At 52.1% G+C, this 15621-nt stretch overlaps 1 long non-coding RNA gene across 1 annotated transcript; it reads left to right on the top strand.

Annotated features, from left to right (window-relative positions):
• Nucleotides 1-259: 259 nt before the first annotated feature.
• On the top strand, nt 260-11856 carry LOC138849748 (uncharacterized). Its single transcript, XR_011388876.1, has 3 exons — nt 260-387; nt 838-910; nt 11700-11856. It is a non-coding gene; the product is annotated as an uncharacterized lncRNA (long non-coding RNA).
• The last annotated feature ends 3765 nt before the right edge of the window (nt 11857-15621 follow it).

Below are 15621 nucleotides of genomic sequence, written 5' to 3'. Positions count from 1 at the left end.
GGTTGGGTTAGGGCTTGGTTGAGGCTGATGGGGAAGAGGCTGGAGGGCCAGCCATTGGAGAGGAGGAAGGCTAAGGGGAGGGGTGATTTTGGCCAGAACCAGCAGGGGTCACTGCAGAACTGAAGAACTGCAGGAGGCAGGGCCACCTAGGGCCCGCCCCAGACCTACCTGCCCTCATAACCAGGATGTAGGTCTTGGACCAGTTCTGGGCAGAGTTTGGGCTTTGACTCATGCCGCTGGAGGTGGCTGCCTGGGGCGTCTGCCCTTGGTGTCCTCTGAGCTTGGGCTGCTTCTCCTCAAAGGAGGCTCTGGCTGGCTGGGTGTGAGCCTGGGCTCCTGCCTCACTGGAACCTGAATCCCAGCAGTGCCTAGAAAGTGTCTTTGGAGGTGCGTCCCTCTCTAGAGCTCTGAGACCCAACGCCTCTCCCGGGCTCCTCCTCCACTCACAGGGTCGTGGTCCAGGAAAGGCTCATAGAAGACCTGTGGCCTTGGCCTAGCCCAGGTTTCCTCTGCTGATTTGAGCTCTCTTACCACAGCTCATTGCTGATATAAGGCAAGGTCCTGGGGTCGGGGGCTGGAGCAGGGGGAAGGGGACGAGCACGCCCTCCCGCACACGTGTGTTGTAGAAAAGTGGGGAAAAGTGCAAAGAAGAAAATTGCCTCCCCCACTTCCTGCTCCCTAAGTTAGTCCCACCTCCAAAGAGCTGTGGCTACCATCCTACTTCCTTTTCCTGGCCAGGGGGGTGACCATGATGGCGGGCACACCCACATCTAGCAGGTGCACCCCCACCCTCTGTCTGGTGCCATTCGCAGCTGCCTTCCTTGTTGACACTCCTAGGACCAAAGAGGATGTGGCTGAGGCTTGGAGGTTATTGAATGGAATGGACGGAAGCAGGTTCACAGGATGGAAGGTGATCTTTTCTTTTTTCATTTCATTTTTTTTTTTAAGATATTAACTGATTGATTGTTTATTTAAAAGCAGAGAGACAGACAGATCTCTCATTGGCTGGTTCACTCCCCAAATGCCTTCAACAGCCAGGCCTGGGCCAGGCTGAAGCCAGGAACCAGGAATAAATCCAGGTCTCCCATGTAGGTGGCAGGGACCCAAGTAACTTGAGCCATCACCTGCTGCCTCCCAGGGCATGCATTAGCAGGAAGCTGGAGTCAGGAGCAGAGCCAGGACTTGAACTCAGGCACCCTGGGGTGGGGTGTGTGTGTGTGCAGGCATCCCAAAGAGTGTCTTAACTGCTACACCACCACCCACTCAGTCTTTCCTTCTAGGTGGGGAAAGAGGTCCCATAGCGGGCACATGACTTCCTAGGGTTTCACAGCGAGCCAGTGGTAGAGCCTGCAGGCCCTGTTTGGCTCCTGGCCAGCACTCTTCCCATTCTTCATTGGCCCCCAGGAGGCCAAAGAGGGGCCTGTGCCCTCCAAGCAAGGCTGTGGTTTCCTCTCTCGGGCCACCCGGGGTGTGTGGGTGCTGTGCGCGCGCACCGCAGTTGTGTAACCGGCTCCAGGCACGTGCACGCGCTCTGTAACCTGATGCAACAGGGAAGTTGTGGTCCCGTGAGCTGGGGTGTAGGCGCTTGGCACATGCCCAAACCACAAGGCGGATTTGGCTTGTGGCTGCGGAGGCCGGGCACGGGGGTCGCAGATCTGTCTATGTCAGGGCTCGTCTGTCCCAGCTGCCCACATCCTGATCCCTGTGGGCATAGGGCTGGGAATGGGGCGGTCTTGCCAGGTGATGCTGGAGGGGTGGTCGGGATGGAGAGTGGGGTCTTACCCATGCTCATCCTGTTTGCTAGGGTGCCTGTTGTGATGGGGTGGGGGGAGGGGTGGCAGGCTTCCTCTCTGTGGTTCCAGCTCTTCCTGGCTGGAAGCCCCTCCCGCCCTGTTCCAGCTGTCCTAGAGCCCTTGCTTCAAGTCCAGGTCATTCTGCACAGCCACATCTATCTCTGCGCGTCCTGCAGGCTGCCCTCCCGGCCAGCTGGGCTTTCCTGCACAGCCCTGGTGGAGGAGAAGCAGAGGGGAGTCAGGAAAAGACAGCAGCCAGCCCAGGCTCTAACCCCCGCCCCCCACCCAGCCCTGCAGCCGTCTCTGAGCCCGGTGGCAGAGAATGATCTGCACTTGGGGTCCAGGAGGGGACTCCATGACTGGCAGTTGCCCTCCCCCGACCCGCAGCGCCTCCATGGTGGAATGGGGCAGCAGGCACTCTGGACATCAGTGGGGCCCTGAAGGAGGTGAGCAGGGAACGCAGGTGCTGCCCTGCCAGTGCTGGGGCCTGATGAGGGTGACTCAGTGGCCGCAGCGTCTCCCCTTCCTCCCCTCTTGTCTTGAGGAGAGATGAGGCTTGCCTGTTTCTTCTGCCCACTTCCTCAGGGGCAGCCAGGGGGTGCCAGGGCTGCAGGGCCAGGTGAGGGGAGGGAGGGCGTCTGTGTCCAGCTTCCCCATCTTCTTCCGTGCCCAGGCTGCACTTGGCTCTGCGGGATGCACTGCCTCTTTCTTGCTTTAGCCTGCACTCACTGCCCAGTGTTTCGGTGATCCGCTTAGGCATCGACCTAGAAATATCAGTTGAGGACCCGTAGATAGCGCTCGCTGCATGCCAGTCTTCGTGCGTGTTAACTCCTTTCCTCCTCGCAGCGTGGGTCGATGAGATGCTTTCTGTGAGCCCAGAGAAGGGCTCGAGTCTGGCAGCTCGAGTCCTCTAACCCTGGCGACTCGCCCAATCCTGCTTTTCTTTTCTTCAGAGCCTTGGCCTTGAAAACGGCTCTCTATTTGTGTGTTTGCCTGCCTGTTGTCTGTCTCACGGACACCACGAGACACAGCCCCTGAGACAGATGACTCCAGAAGGGAAGGACATCACTGTTATTGTTCACGTTCCCAAAGCCTCTAGGAGTGAGTGTTTTACAGATGCCCAACTGGTATTTGTGGGAAGAATGAGCCAGGGACTCACTGGGTGGAGACTCCCTGAGGGTGAACTCTGTGACTATTCATTTGCATTACCTTCCACTGCCTAGCACAGGGCCTGGCTCAGCCACAGTGCTCAGTAAGTGGCTGGCTGCATGGATGAATGGATGGGTGGATGATGGACAGATGCTAGGTAGATAGATGCTGGGTAGATGGCTGGATGATGGCTGGATGGATGATAGATGCTGGATGGATGGATGGATGATGGATGGATGGATGGATGAGAGAAGATTCAGTTACAGGAGCTCTCCCTTCCAGACTTTGGGAACCAGTAGGAGGTCTTCAGTCCCAGGAGATGCAAGAAAGACTATCCTTCCTGGATCTCTGTTTTGGTTTCTCTGTGTGATTTTGTGCGTGGGCACAGAGCATAGCGGGGAAAAGGATGAGAAAAAGATCGGAAACTGAGCAACCCACGGGAAATGACTCCTTGAACAATTGCGTCTTGTCCAAAGGCTGAAGGAGACAGAAATAGAGTGTGGGTATGTGGCCCAGGGGAGGCTCGCAGCAGGTGTCTGGTGAATAAGTGAGTGAGTGAGTGAACTGAGTCAGTCTCACTGTTAGTTCCTGCAGGCGTCATTTTCTTTGCAGTCCCAGCTTTTAGCACCAGCCCACACCAGGATTTGAAAACTGTTTGTTGAAGGAATGAAGAACAAGTTAGGGCCCAGGTTACAGAAGTGGGTGAAAAGGGCCTTTAAAGGGCCCCGGGCCCTAGAGAATCAAGCCAGGAACACAGGTCCTAGCCTGGGCCTTTTCCCCACGAGTTAGGATCCAAGAAGTGAGGACGGGGCATTCATTTTTCCAGGTGTTCTGTGTGGGCACTGAACAGACACTAATTGCCATTATGAAAGGTAATAAAAGCTCATATTTTTTTGGGCACAAGCAGCTGCATAGAAAACTTAATTTAAGGAGAAACCTAATGAAATGGAGCTTAACCCCATTCTGGCATTTGCAGATGGGTTCTCTGAGAGCTGAGTGGGGTTAGGTGAGGTCGTTAGGGTGGAGCCCTCATCCTGGGACCCCAATGGCTTTGTCATATGTACAGAGAGACCAGAGGCCACACATTCACACACCTGCTCCCTGTCACTCGCCACGTGATGCCCTGTGCCATGTTGGGGCTCTGCCATCAAGTTTACCGTCACCAGGTGAGGTTCCTTGACCTTGGACCAGAACTGTGAGCCAAAGAAACTCGCCTCTGTCACGCACAGCCTTTTGTTATTAGTAACCGAAGACAAACTCATGCACTCGGGCTCTGCTCAGGGGAGAGCAGCACTGCCCCTGTCTCTGGGCACGAGCTTCCTGGGAACACACGTTAAGACGCACTGGGAGGCGGAAGGCAGAGGCTTAGGAGGCTGCGCATGGCCACAGGCCACGTTTGCTGGGGTTTTCCTCATCACCACTGTGAATCACCAGCATCTTTGTCGTGGTTGGGATCATCTCTAGGTCCAGCCTCCTGCTGTTACTATGCCAGGCTGAACCACAGCCTGGAGACCCTGGGGAAACATGTTTAATGCATGGATCCAAACATGTTCCCCTTCAGTCCTGGTGCCTCCAACTGACTGCAAACTCCTATGCAATGAAAAGCCTTGGAAATCTGGCCCCTGGAAGCCCCTCTCTCCAGCCACCGCCAATGCACGCCCACCACTCGGTTCCTATAACCAGGCATGGCTTGCCCTGTGCTGCTCCCTCCCTTTCCCAACTTTGTCTCCACAGTGGAGTGCCTACTCATTCATTTTACCTTTCAGAACAAAACCAGCATGATTGCGTCTCCCAGTTATAAAAAGTGATGCATGGTGTCGTAAATAGCTCAAACAATATAGAATGCACTAAGCAAGAGAGGAAAGCGGTTCTCTTTCTCACGGTTTCAATGTCTGGAGATAACCACCAGCAAAGTACTGTGGTTACAATTGTGACTGTTTTTCTATGCACATATACACATTTATAGTTAAATATGTATAAATATACTTGCTTTTACAAAAATGAGATCATTTGTGTAGTTGGTAAACTACTCTTTACCCTAAATGAAACATTTTGGGCATCTTTTCCTGTGAGTAGGCAGTTTTATGTAGTGATATTTTTTTTTTTTGCTCTTCAAAACTCAATACTAGGAGGCTGGCGCCATGGCAGCAGGTTAAAGCACTAGCATGCAGCACTGGCATCCCCTATGGGAACCTGTTTGAGTCCCGACTGCCCCACTTCTAATCCATCTGCCTGCTGATGTGATTGGGAAAGCAGTAGAAGATGACCCAAGTGCATGGGCTCCTAAACCTGCAAGGGAGACCTGGAAGAAGCTCTTGGCTCCTGGCTTTGGATTGGTTCAGCTCCAGCCATTGTGGCCATCTGGAGAGTGAACCAGCAGATGGAAGATCTCCCTCTCCTTCTCTCTCTCTCTCTCTCTCTCTCTCTCTCTCGACCTATCTCTCTGTACCTCTGTCTTTCAAATAAACCTTAAAAAAAATAGAAGCCTCGGTACTATTTCACAATGTTTACTGTCCCGAGGCTCTCTGTCCCCTCAGTCCCCACCCATAGTGGCCTTCCTCTGAGGACTCACCATACCTTGCACCTCTTTCTCTGAAACTTTTCCATGTCCAAGGTCATTATTTTATTTAAAAGGCAGGTACACGAAGCAATCATTATGATAAATCGTTGTTAATGGGCACACAATGAGCAAAGATGCCATCTGTAGCAGTCACGTTTGAAAGGGGAGGGGATGGTGTGTAAAGAGTTGAATGTTTGCACTGCAGCTGAGTTGCTACTATTAAAAGTAGGTTGTTGCACATTTAAGATGTTAAATGGAAACACAAGGTAACCACTGAGAACATAAGTTAAAATATACAAAAAAAGGATATGCTAAAAAAATTCCAGCTTTTAAAAAAAAGAGACAAAGGGGCCAACAGTGTGGCCTAGAGGGTTAAGCCGCTGCCTGTGATGCCTGCATACCATACAGGCACTGGTTCATGTCTAGCTCCCCCGCTCTGAGAAAAACAGAGCATGATGACCCAAGTGTTTGGACCCCAAACATACACATGGGAGACCTGGAAGAAGCCCATGGCTCATGGCTTTGGTCTGGTCCAGCCTTGGCCATTGTGGCCATCTCGGGGAGTGAACCAGTGGATGGAAGATCCATCTCTCTTTGTCTTCCCTTCTCTCCCTCTCTGTAACTCTGACTTTCAATAAATAAGTAAATCTTTAAAAAAGGGCAGAATGGAGAAATCGGAGAGCCAAAAACATAAAAACACAGAAAAACAAATAACTAAGTGGAAGAAATAAATTTTTTGTCATAACCACATTAAATGTAAATGAATTATACTGACCTATTGAAAGGCGGAGATCAGTAGATGGGATTTTTTTTTTTTTTAATACCATCTCTTAGAGACTCAGTTTATAATTAAGAGCATAAAGAGACTGAAAGTAAAAGGATGGAAAAGGATATCCAACACAGACAACATGCAAAAGAGAGCTGGGTGGCAATAATGCTGTCAGACAAAATAGACTTGGAGTCCAAAGGCTTGTAAGAAAGGAAGAAGGGTGTCAGATACTGATTGCAGGCTTGATTCAGCAAGAAGATAAAACAGTAATAAATGTAAATGCACCTGAAACAAATCCCCAAATATATGAAGCAAAAATGGACACAAAGGGAGAAATAGACAGTTTTATCCCATGGTTGGAGACTTCAATAACAGATAGAACAATCAGGCAGAAAGTCAATATGGAAATAGAAAGATCCAACAGGCACACACAGTCCACCCCACAACAACAGAATACACGTTCTTCTCCAAGGTAGACCGTACGTGAGGCCAAAAGATAGATCTTGAGTTTCAAAAGATTGAAATGTTTTATAACTACAGTGGAATAAAATTAAAAATCAATAACAGAAAGAAAATTGAAAAATTTATAAATACATAGAATTCAAACAACACATTCTTAACTAATGGCCCAAAGAATAAATCACAAAGAAATTAGAAAATATTTTGAGACAAATGAAAATAAGAACACAACATACTAAAACTTAAGGGTTGCACTGAAAACATCATTTAGAGAGAAATTTATAGCTATAAATACCTATATTAATAAAGGAAAATCTAAAATTAGTGATCAAAGTGCGTACCTTAAGTAAGTAGGAAAAAAAATTGAACCAACTCCAAAGCTAACAGAAGGAAAGAAATAGTGAAGATTCGAGTAAAGATGCATGAAATCAAGAACAGAAGATAAAACCAAAAGTCAGTTCATTGAGAAGACCAACAAAATTGACAAATCTTTGCCAGGATTGAGTAAAAGAGAGAAGAACCAAGTTACTAAAACCAGAAGTAAAAGTCTACACTACTGCTGATTTTCCAGAAATAAAAAGGCTCACAAGAGAAGATAAGAGGGCTTCAAAAAGTTCACGGAAAATGCATATTATGAAAAAGCTATGCACTGATTGAAAAACTTTTTGATCCTCCCAAATTATTGAACTTATCTTTTAATTCCATTTTCCACAACTTTTTGAGGTCATCTCATATAGTAACCTAGATGAAACAATTTCCTAGAAACACACAAACTACCAAAAACAACTTGAAAAGAAGAAGTAAATCTATTACAAGTCAAAAGATGGAACCAGAGGGGGCTATGGTGCTATGGGTTGGGCTGTCACCTGTGATGCTGGCATCCCACGTGAGCGCTAGTTCCAACCCCAGCTGCTCCACTTTCCATCCAGCTCCCCGCTAATCTGCCTAGAAAAACAGTGGAAGACTGTTCAGCTCCTTGGACCCTGGAACCCCCGTGGGAAACCCTGATAGAGTTCCAACTCTAATGTGGCCCAGCCACAACTGTTGTGGCCATTTGGGGACTGAACCAGTGGATAGGGGATCTCTCTCTCTGTAACTCTTTCAATTAAAAGTAAATAAATCGGCCGGCACTGTGGCTCTGTGGGTTAATGCCCTGGCCTGAAGCGCTGGCATCCCATATGGGCGCTGGTTCAAGTACAGCCTGCTCCACTTCCGATCCAGCTCTCTGCTGTGGCCTGGGAAAGCAGTAGAAGATGGCCCAAGTCCTTAGGCCCCTGCACCCGCATGGGAGACCCTGGCCTGGCTTTGGATCAGCGCAGCTCTGGCTGTGTGGCCAACTGGGGAGTGAACCATCAGATGGAAGACCTCTCTCTCTCTCTCTCTCTCTCTCTCTCTGCCTCTCTTCTCTCTGTGTAACTCTGATTTTCAAATAAATAAATCAATCTTTTAAAAAAAGTAAATAAATCTTAAAAAAAAAATTGAACCAGAATAAAATCTCACAACAAAGAAAATTCTAGGACCAGATGGCTCCACTGGTGAGTTCTACCAAACATGCAAAGAAGAATTAATAGCAACACCTCTTGAACTCTTGCAAGCTGTGTAAAAGGAGGAACCATTTCAAACTCAATCTGTGATGCCAGCATTATGCTGATACTCAAGATAAAGACATCACAAGAAAAGAAAACCACGAGCCAGTATGCCTCATGCGCATTCCCAGCAGAAAATTGGCAGAACAAAATTCAGCCACATATTTAAGTGCTGTATGCTATGGTCAAGTGGGATCCATGCCTGGAATGCAAAGATCAGTCAGTGCAATACTCCAGTTCCTAGAAGGAAGGGAAATCCTCCACACTATTATTGTCTCAGTAGTGTAGAAGGAACATTCGACAGCACAGGGAAAGCTACACAAGAAAAACACCCAATAAACTAGGACTATCAGGCAATTTCCTCTATGAGAGGGTCGCACACGAAGGGTCCACAGCTAACATTGTGCTGATCGGTGAACGACTGAAAACTTCCCCACCAAAGTCAGGAACACGAGAGGGACGCCTGCTTTGTCACGGCTGTTCAACGCGGTAACGGGAGTTCCAGCCGCAGCAGCGAGGCAAGAAAAAGAAAGGAAGGCATTGACATTGGAAGTGAGGAAGGAAAAGGCTCTCTGCGGATGACAGATTCCCTTACTTTCTATTACACATAAAAATTACCTTGAAATAGAACATAGGCCAGACTTTCAGAACTAAAACTTGAAAACTCTTAGAAGAAAACATAGGGGAAAAAAATCTTCAAGACCTTGGGCTTGGCAGTAGTTTCTTTAGTATAACACCAAAGCCACAGGCTAGAAGAGAACAGGAGATAAATTGGACATCATCAAAATTAAAAACCGTCCCTGAATTATGTAGTTGGTGAAAATGGTACATTTTATATTATGCTTATTTTATCATAGCAAAAAAAAAAAAAAAAAAAGTAAAAACAAAATGACCCAACCTAGGAAAAAAAATCTTCCACAAACTCAATTTCAGTTCCAGTATTTATGGCCGTGGAAGCCTCCTCCAGCTCCCCCCAGCCACCGGCCTCTAGGACCCCTCTCCCGAGGGCTCGGTCCCTGGGCGTGTCAGGATGAAAGCTTGCTGTGTCTCTCCAAGTCGGCCCTGTGCCTCCTCCAGCCTGCGATGGGCCCCACAAGGCAGTGCAGTATCGTGGTTAGGACCTCAGGCCCTGGAGACGGGGTTCACATCTCCACACTGCTTCTGACCACTGTGTGGGCACTGGCAAGTTTCTTAACCACTCTGGGCCCCTCTTCACTCACGGGTAAGATGGGTAGGAGCTCGTCTACTGCTCAGAGCAGCTACGATCAGGTCCTTGGTGAGGAGTCATTCGGTCACATGCCCAAGGGTTTGGGAGGCACGCAGAACACGCTCAGGAAATGTTAGTGATCGTGATGTGGGCCTGGAAAAGGCAGGGAGCTAGACAGAATGCAAAATGGGTGTTCATCCGCGCGGCACAGGGGGTTAAGCCGCTGCCTGCAGTGCCAGCATCCCATATGAGAGCTGGTTTCAAGTCCTGGCTGCTCTGTTTCTGATCCAGCTCCCTGCTAACACGCTGGGAAGGCAGTGGAAGAGGGCTCAAGTGCTTGGGCGCCTGCACCCGCGTGGGAGACCCAGAAGAAGCTCCTGGCTTCGGCCTGGCCTAGCCCCTGGCTGTTGTGGCCATTGTGGGAGTGAACCAGTGGATGGAAGAGGCTCTCTATCTCTGTTTTTCACTCTCTCTCTGTAATTCTGCCTTTCAAATACATTAATAATAATAATAATAATAAAAGAACAAGCCACTCCTCCCTGCTGTGCCTGAGTATGTGGGTGGGAGAAGAGGGATTGTGGCCCTTGTACCTCTTCCCCATCCTGTCTCCCGGTACTGGCTTAGCCCACCTTCCGCCTCTCTGTGAGTAAGAAAGATTAGAGGAGCCCTCCCTGCCAATCCTGTCCTTGGGGTATCGCTCACCGTTACCCTATCTCCCTGGCTTTTGCCTGTCCCTCAGGTGGGCCCCTGGGTGTGCCTGGGTTGGGGAGGTGAGAAGAGCCCAGATTTGGGGGTTGGCGTCAGCCATTGCCGTCCTTTCAGCAGCCGGAAACAGCTGCCCCGACAAGTCTAGACGGGGGTTCCCTGCCCCTCCCCAGCCTGCCCCAGCCCCCCTCTTCCCCAGCTGACAGTCACTCTCACCCTTCCCCGGATGCAGGGGACAGGCTGGGGCAAGCCAGGGACACACTCAGTTTCCCTTCCCTGGTGCCCCTCCCTTGGGTGACAGCCACTCCTCCCCTACTCTTCCTCCCTCTCCCCTCCCCCGACTCCCGCACCCTCTGCCATCCGTCCCCAGGGCCTGGCCAAGGGGGAGGCCTGGAGGGGCAGTCAGACAAGGAAGTCCCAGGAGGCTGACGGTGGTTGGGCCAGGGCTCCTTAAGCAAGATGCTTCTGCAGCATTCTAGCATCCTGGAACAAGCAAGACTTGGGGAACGCAGAGGGGAAGCCACCTGTCCACAGCCACACAGTGGCTGCGCCGACGGAACCAGGGCTTTGGCGCCCACTTTTCTTTCCCTTACCATGGCCTCAGTTTCCCCATCTGTGCATCAAGGCGTGCCCGGGAGGTCTCTGGGCTTCCTTCCAGCTCTGACACTCTGAGCCTGTTGGGAGCCTCTCTCCTCCCTGCCTCCTGCCTCTCGCTGCAGAAGTGCCCCGGCTTGCTGCTGTGTGTGTGTGTGCGTGTGCGTGTGTGTGTGTGTGTGTGTGCCTGGGGCTAAGAGGATCCTTCCAGCAGGTTCAGGGAGCCTCTCTTTTCAATACCACAAGCCAGAGGTTACTGTGTGGGGAGTGCTTGGTTTGGGCAGTGGTCAGATTGGTTCTGCTTGGTTCCCAGCTGGACTGTCCAGCCCAGAGACTGACACATGCCTGGCATTTGATTTCTCCAGCATCTGATTGTTGCAAATGCACAATGTGGGAAAGGTGTATATAACCATGGAGGGGACAACCTAAGCAAGGACCCAAGGGAGTCAGAACTCAGGATCCAAAACTGGGTGGGAGAGCGAGAGCCTGCGGAGCCAACTCAGAACAAAGTCGCCTGGGGGTGCAGTCGGTGGTGGTGGTGGGGTTCTGTGCCAGCCCCCTGCAAGAGTCTGGACCTGCGCTCTGGTGTGGAGGGTCTCCCTGGCCAGCGAAACTCTCCTCTCCCCTTCTCTTCTGGTTGCTGTACTTGACAGGAGAAGGATCTCCCTAACGTAGCAGTGCCAATGTCTTCCCTCTTGGCCACTGCCTGTGACTGCGTGTGTTGCCTCAAACCCACATGCTGGAGCCCCCATCGCAGCCAGCTGGTGTTGGAGAGGAGGCCTTTGAGGGGCCACTGGGTTTAGACGAGGCCATGGGGGTGGGGCCCCTGTGTTAGAAGGTGCCAGTGAGATTGCTGTGTCCCTCTCTCCACCGGCAGGCGTGGAAGAAAGGCTGTGAGAGCACAGAGCAAGGAGGCTGAACAGGAGCAAGGAAGAGAAGAGAGCCTTCCCTAGGAACCAAATTGGCCGCCAGGACCTTGAACTTGGACTTCCCAGCCTCCTGAACCATGAGAAATAAATGTCTATTGTGTAAACCACCTATGGTATTTCTCTCTAGTTGCCTGGGCTGAGACAGACAGCGTTGCGGTGGGGAGGGAGGCTGGGGGAGCCTGCAGGGTACGTCAGAGCCCTGAGCTCTTCCTCCAGCTCCAGCCTCCCCACCAGGAGCTGCAAGGCTTCATTGAGTTGCTGGGATTTGGCCTCTCCCCCTTGACAGTGGGCTGCTGGCCCACCCTTTCTCTACTGCAGGTGGGTGTGGGAATCTCCAGGTAGGAGAGAGATGGGTCTCTGGGACAAGATAGTCCTTCAGCATCCACCCCAAGGCCCAGACAGCCACTCCCTGCCTTTTTAGACAATTGTCAATCAATCCAGAGTCAAAAAGCCACCATCTGTAGAGAGTGGCTGACTCGGCAGCGGCAGGTGGCAGCCTCTGGCCCTGCCCTTGGGGAGCTCAGAGCCAGGGTCAGCTGGCTCACAGTTGGGGCAGACAGAGGCCCAATTTAAACCCTGGAAGGTGGAGGAGAAGCCACCCACAGCCACACCTGAGACACAGTGGTTGGCCGGTACATTTGCCTTGGCAAACCACGGAGGGCCATTCCCGACCAGACCAAGGACGGCTCCTGTCCTTGACCTTCTCTTGCTGCCTGGTGACTGTCCCCTGTCTCTTGCCAGGTTGAGAGCTGTCCTGAGAGCTAGCACAGTGTCTGTGTGTGTGACAGGTGCTCCCTGGGTGATGGAGATGGCTGGTGGGACCCTTGTCTTCTTCCTGTCCCCTGGAAGAAGCCCTTCACCTGGGCTTCAACAGTTCAGAGTTGGGGAACATGGCAAGAACATGAGCAAATATGTTTGGGAAGAGGTATGGGGTCCAAAAGACAGGAAGAGAAACCCTGTTTCAATCAGATCTCGAGTGAGGGGGCATCAGACAGAAACTCCAGCAGGTGGAAGACATGGTGTCTAACGGGTCCCCTCCTCCCCACAGCCGCTGGCTTGAAGCTGGATGCTGGGGGGTGGGGTGCAGTATCTGAGGACACACACACCCCTAGCACCCACCTCCCCCACCTTGCTGGCTCTTTTCTGGCACGGGATTTGGGGTTCTCGGAGGTCTGAGAGTGGCCCCGAGGCTGGAGGGGGCACAGGAAGGGCTTGGAAGAGGCCACGGCTAGGGACAGGAGCTGGTCTCAGACAATGGGTGTGCCTGGGTGCTAGGGGACGCCTTGGGTACCCCCCCACCCTCCCTCCCTCCCCCACAGAAAGTTGCCAGAGAAAGTGCTGGATTCCTGGTTAAATTTGAATTTCAGAGCCCTTGACGCCGGCACTCTCCTCAGCAAAGAGAATAAATAACGCACATTTGTCGTTAGCATGAATGGGTCTCAGTGCATGGGACTGTGGGTGTCCTGTATTCTTTGCTGAACCGGACGACGCTACCACCACATCCACCACGGCCCCTGTTGGGGACACCTTTCTCGACCCAGCCCAGGTGGAGGTGGACCAGCTGCCACGCTAGGAAGGCCCTGGGATGTGCCAGCTCCTGGGCTGTTGGCTCGGGTACAGGCAGTGACTGCGGTGAGCCGGAAGGCAGGGTGTGTGTTCCGGGGGGAGGGGAGCTGGACAGAGGCAGAGCCTGAGAGACAAGGGAAAATTTTTCTGTGGGTTCCTGTCTTGTCCACTCCCCAGACTGCCCGCCACTGTGGGCCTGAGTCACCAGGGAAGGGGCTGGGTCTGTCCAGATTTTTCCATTCAGCCCCTAGCCCTGTCACCTGGCTCACCTGATCCACCCCGCCCACTCCAGAGGGAAATTCCAGTCCTAAATCCTGTCCGGCATTTTCACTCTGACTAGCAAGCTCAGCACGGGGTGTTGGGGAGGACACTTCTGGGGCTCCCTTCTGCAGGGGGAATGTGGGTGTGGCCACAGCTGGGACCACTGCAGGGCTGGGTGTGGGGGCAGCAGGTGTGTGTGTGATGATCATGATTGGAGGCTGTGATTTCCTTAAAGCCCTCCAGGTTCAGCTGACACCAGTGTAGACTGTGCCCAGTTCCTGTGTGTGCATGCCTGTGTGCGTGCGTGTGTGTGTGCGTGCGTGTGTGTGTGCGTGCGTGTGTGTGTGCGTGCATGCCTGCCCTTGGCACCTGACTGTGGGTAGTAGAGGGGTTGCAGATTTAGAGCAATTGCCAACCCAAGGCCCACGCTCCGAAGTCTAAGGTTCAAGACCCTCCATGTTCAGCCCTCCTGCTACCTTCATAAGGCTGCCTGTTGCTGCTCCCTTGCCTGCCCTGGGCTCTACTCCAATGTCGGCAGGAACCAGACAGGTAACTGGGGACAAGGGAGGTGGACTGAGGGTGGCTTCTCAGTGGTGGCTGCATTTCTGGAATTTCACTCCAAAGCCCTCCCACCCTACCCCACCCCACCCCACCCCCCACCATTGTTTACCTTCTAGCTGCGGCCATGGGCTGTGTCTTTTTCAAGCACCCTGTGCAAGCCACTGGGAGTGGGCCAGACAGGACATGTCCGGGGACCGGATGTGGTCCCCGGGGTGCGGGTTTGTAACCTCCTCAATGAGCCAACTTGCTCTTCTCTGTTCCTTGCCTGGGTCCCTCCCATGCCCACCCTGTGCCAGAATTGGGCTCAAATGATGGCTCCCCTGGGAGGGCTATGCTGAGCCTCAGTTTCCTTAGCTGCAAAACGAGTACATGAGATCCCCACATCTGGCGGTGACGTGAAGAATGCATGTGCTAACACATCAAAAGCACCGAGGGCTGACACCGTGGCCCGGTGGGAAGGACCGACACTGTGGCTCCGTGTGTTCAGCCACCATTTGTGACGCTAGCATCGAATCTCTGAGTGCCACTGCAACTCCTGATTGCTCTGCTTTCAACCTAGCTCCCTGGTTGTTGTTTTTTTTTTTTTGACAGGCGGAGTTAGAGAGAGAGAGAGAGAGAGAGAGAGAGAGAAAGGTCTTCCTTCCGTTGGTTCACCCCCCAAATGGCCAGGAGCCAGGTGCTTCCTCCTGGTCTCCCATGCGGGTGCAGGGCCCAAGCACTTGGGCCATCCTCCACTGCCTTCCCGGGCCACAGCAGAGAGCTGGACTGGAAGAGGAGCAACCAGGACAGAATCTGGCGCCCCAACCGGGACTAGAACTTGGGGTGCTGGCGCCGCAGGTGAAAGATTAGCCAGCCAACCTAGCTCGCTGTTAAGGCTCCTAGGAAAACAGTGGAAGATGGCCCAAGTGGGAAACCTGGATGGAGCTTCTGGCTCCAGGGTTCAGCCTTGGCCCAGCCCTGGCTGTTGTAGCCATTTGGGAAGTAAACCAGTGGATGGAAGATCTCTCTCTTTCTCTGTCTCCTTTCTGATGTTCTGCTTTTCAAGTAAACAAATAAATCTTTTAAAAAAAGAAAGAAAGGATGCAGGGAATACCCACAGCCTCTGGTAAGCAGAAGCTGTCATTATCATCACTGTTGTTGTTCCATCTGCCAGTTCCACAGCTGGAATTAACTCCACCTCCCCGAGACGCACTGGTGCACTGTCTGCCTGTGTTCTAATCGGTATCTGCATAACCGACCCTCCCACAGGACTGTCACCTCTCAGAGGCCAGGTCTTGCTCACTGATCTTGGTGTTCCTAGGTCATTCATTCAGCCGTTACAGAGCGTCTTTGCAGGCACTGTGCCAGGGGGCTGGAGATATGATGGCAAAAAGATCTGGCCCTTATAACTTGGCGCTGTGCCTAGGCTCGTGTCCACAGGGTGGCTGTGGGCCGGCAGAGTCACTTCCTGCTGCTACCTGGTGTACCCTTGCATCACCGTGC

This window comes from Oryctolagus cuniculus, chromosome 5, assembly GCF_964237555.1.
Source record: "Oryctolagus cuniculus chromosome 5, mOryCun1.1, whole genome shotgun sequence".
Lineage (NCBI taxonomy): Eukaryota > Metazoa > Chordata > Mammalia > Lagomorpha > Leporidae > Oryctolagus > Oryctolagus cuniculus.
This window is presented reverse-complemented; position numbering and strand designations above follow the sequence as displayed.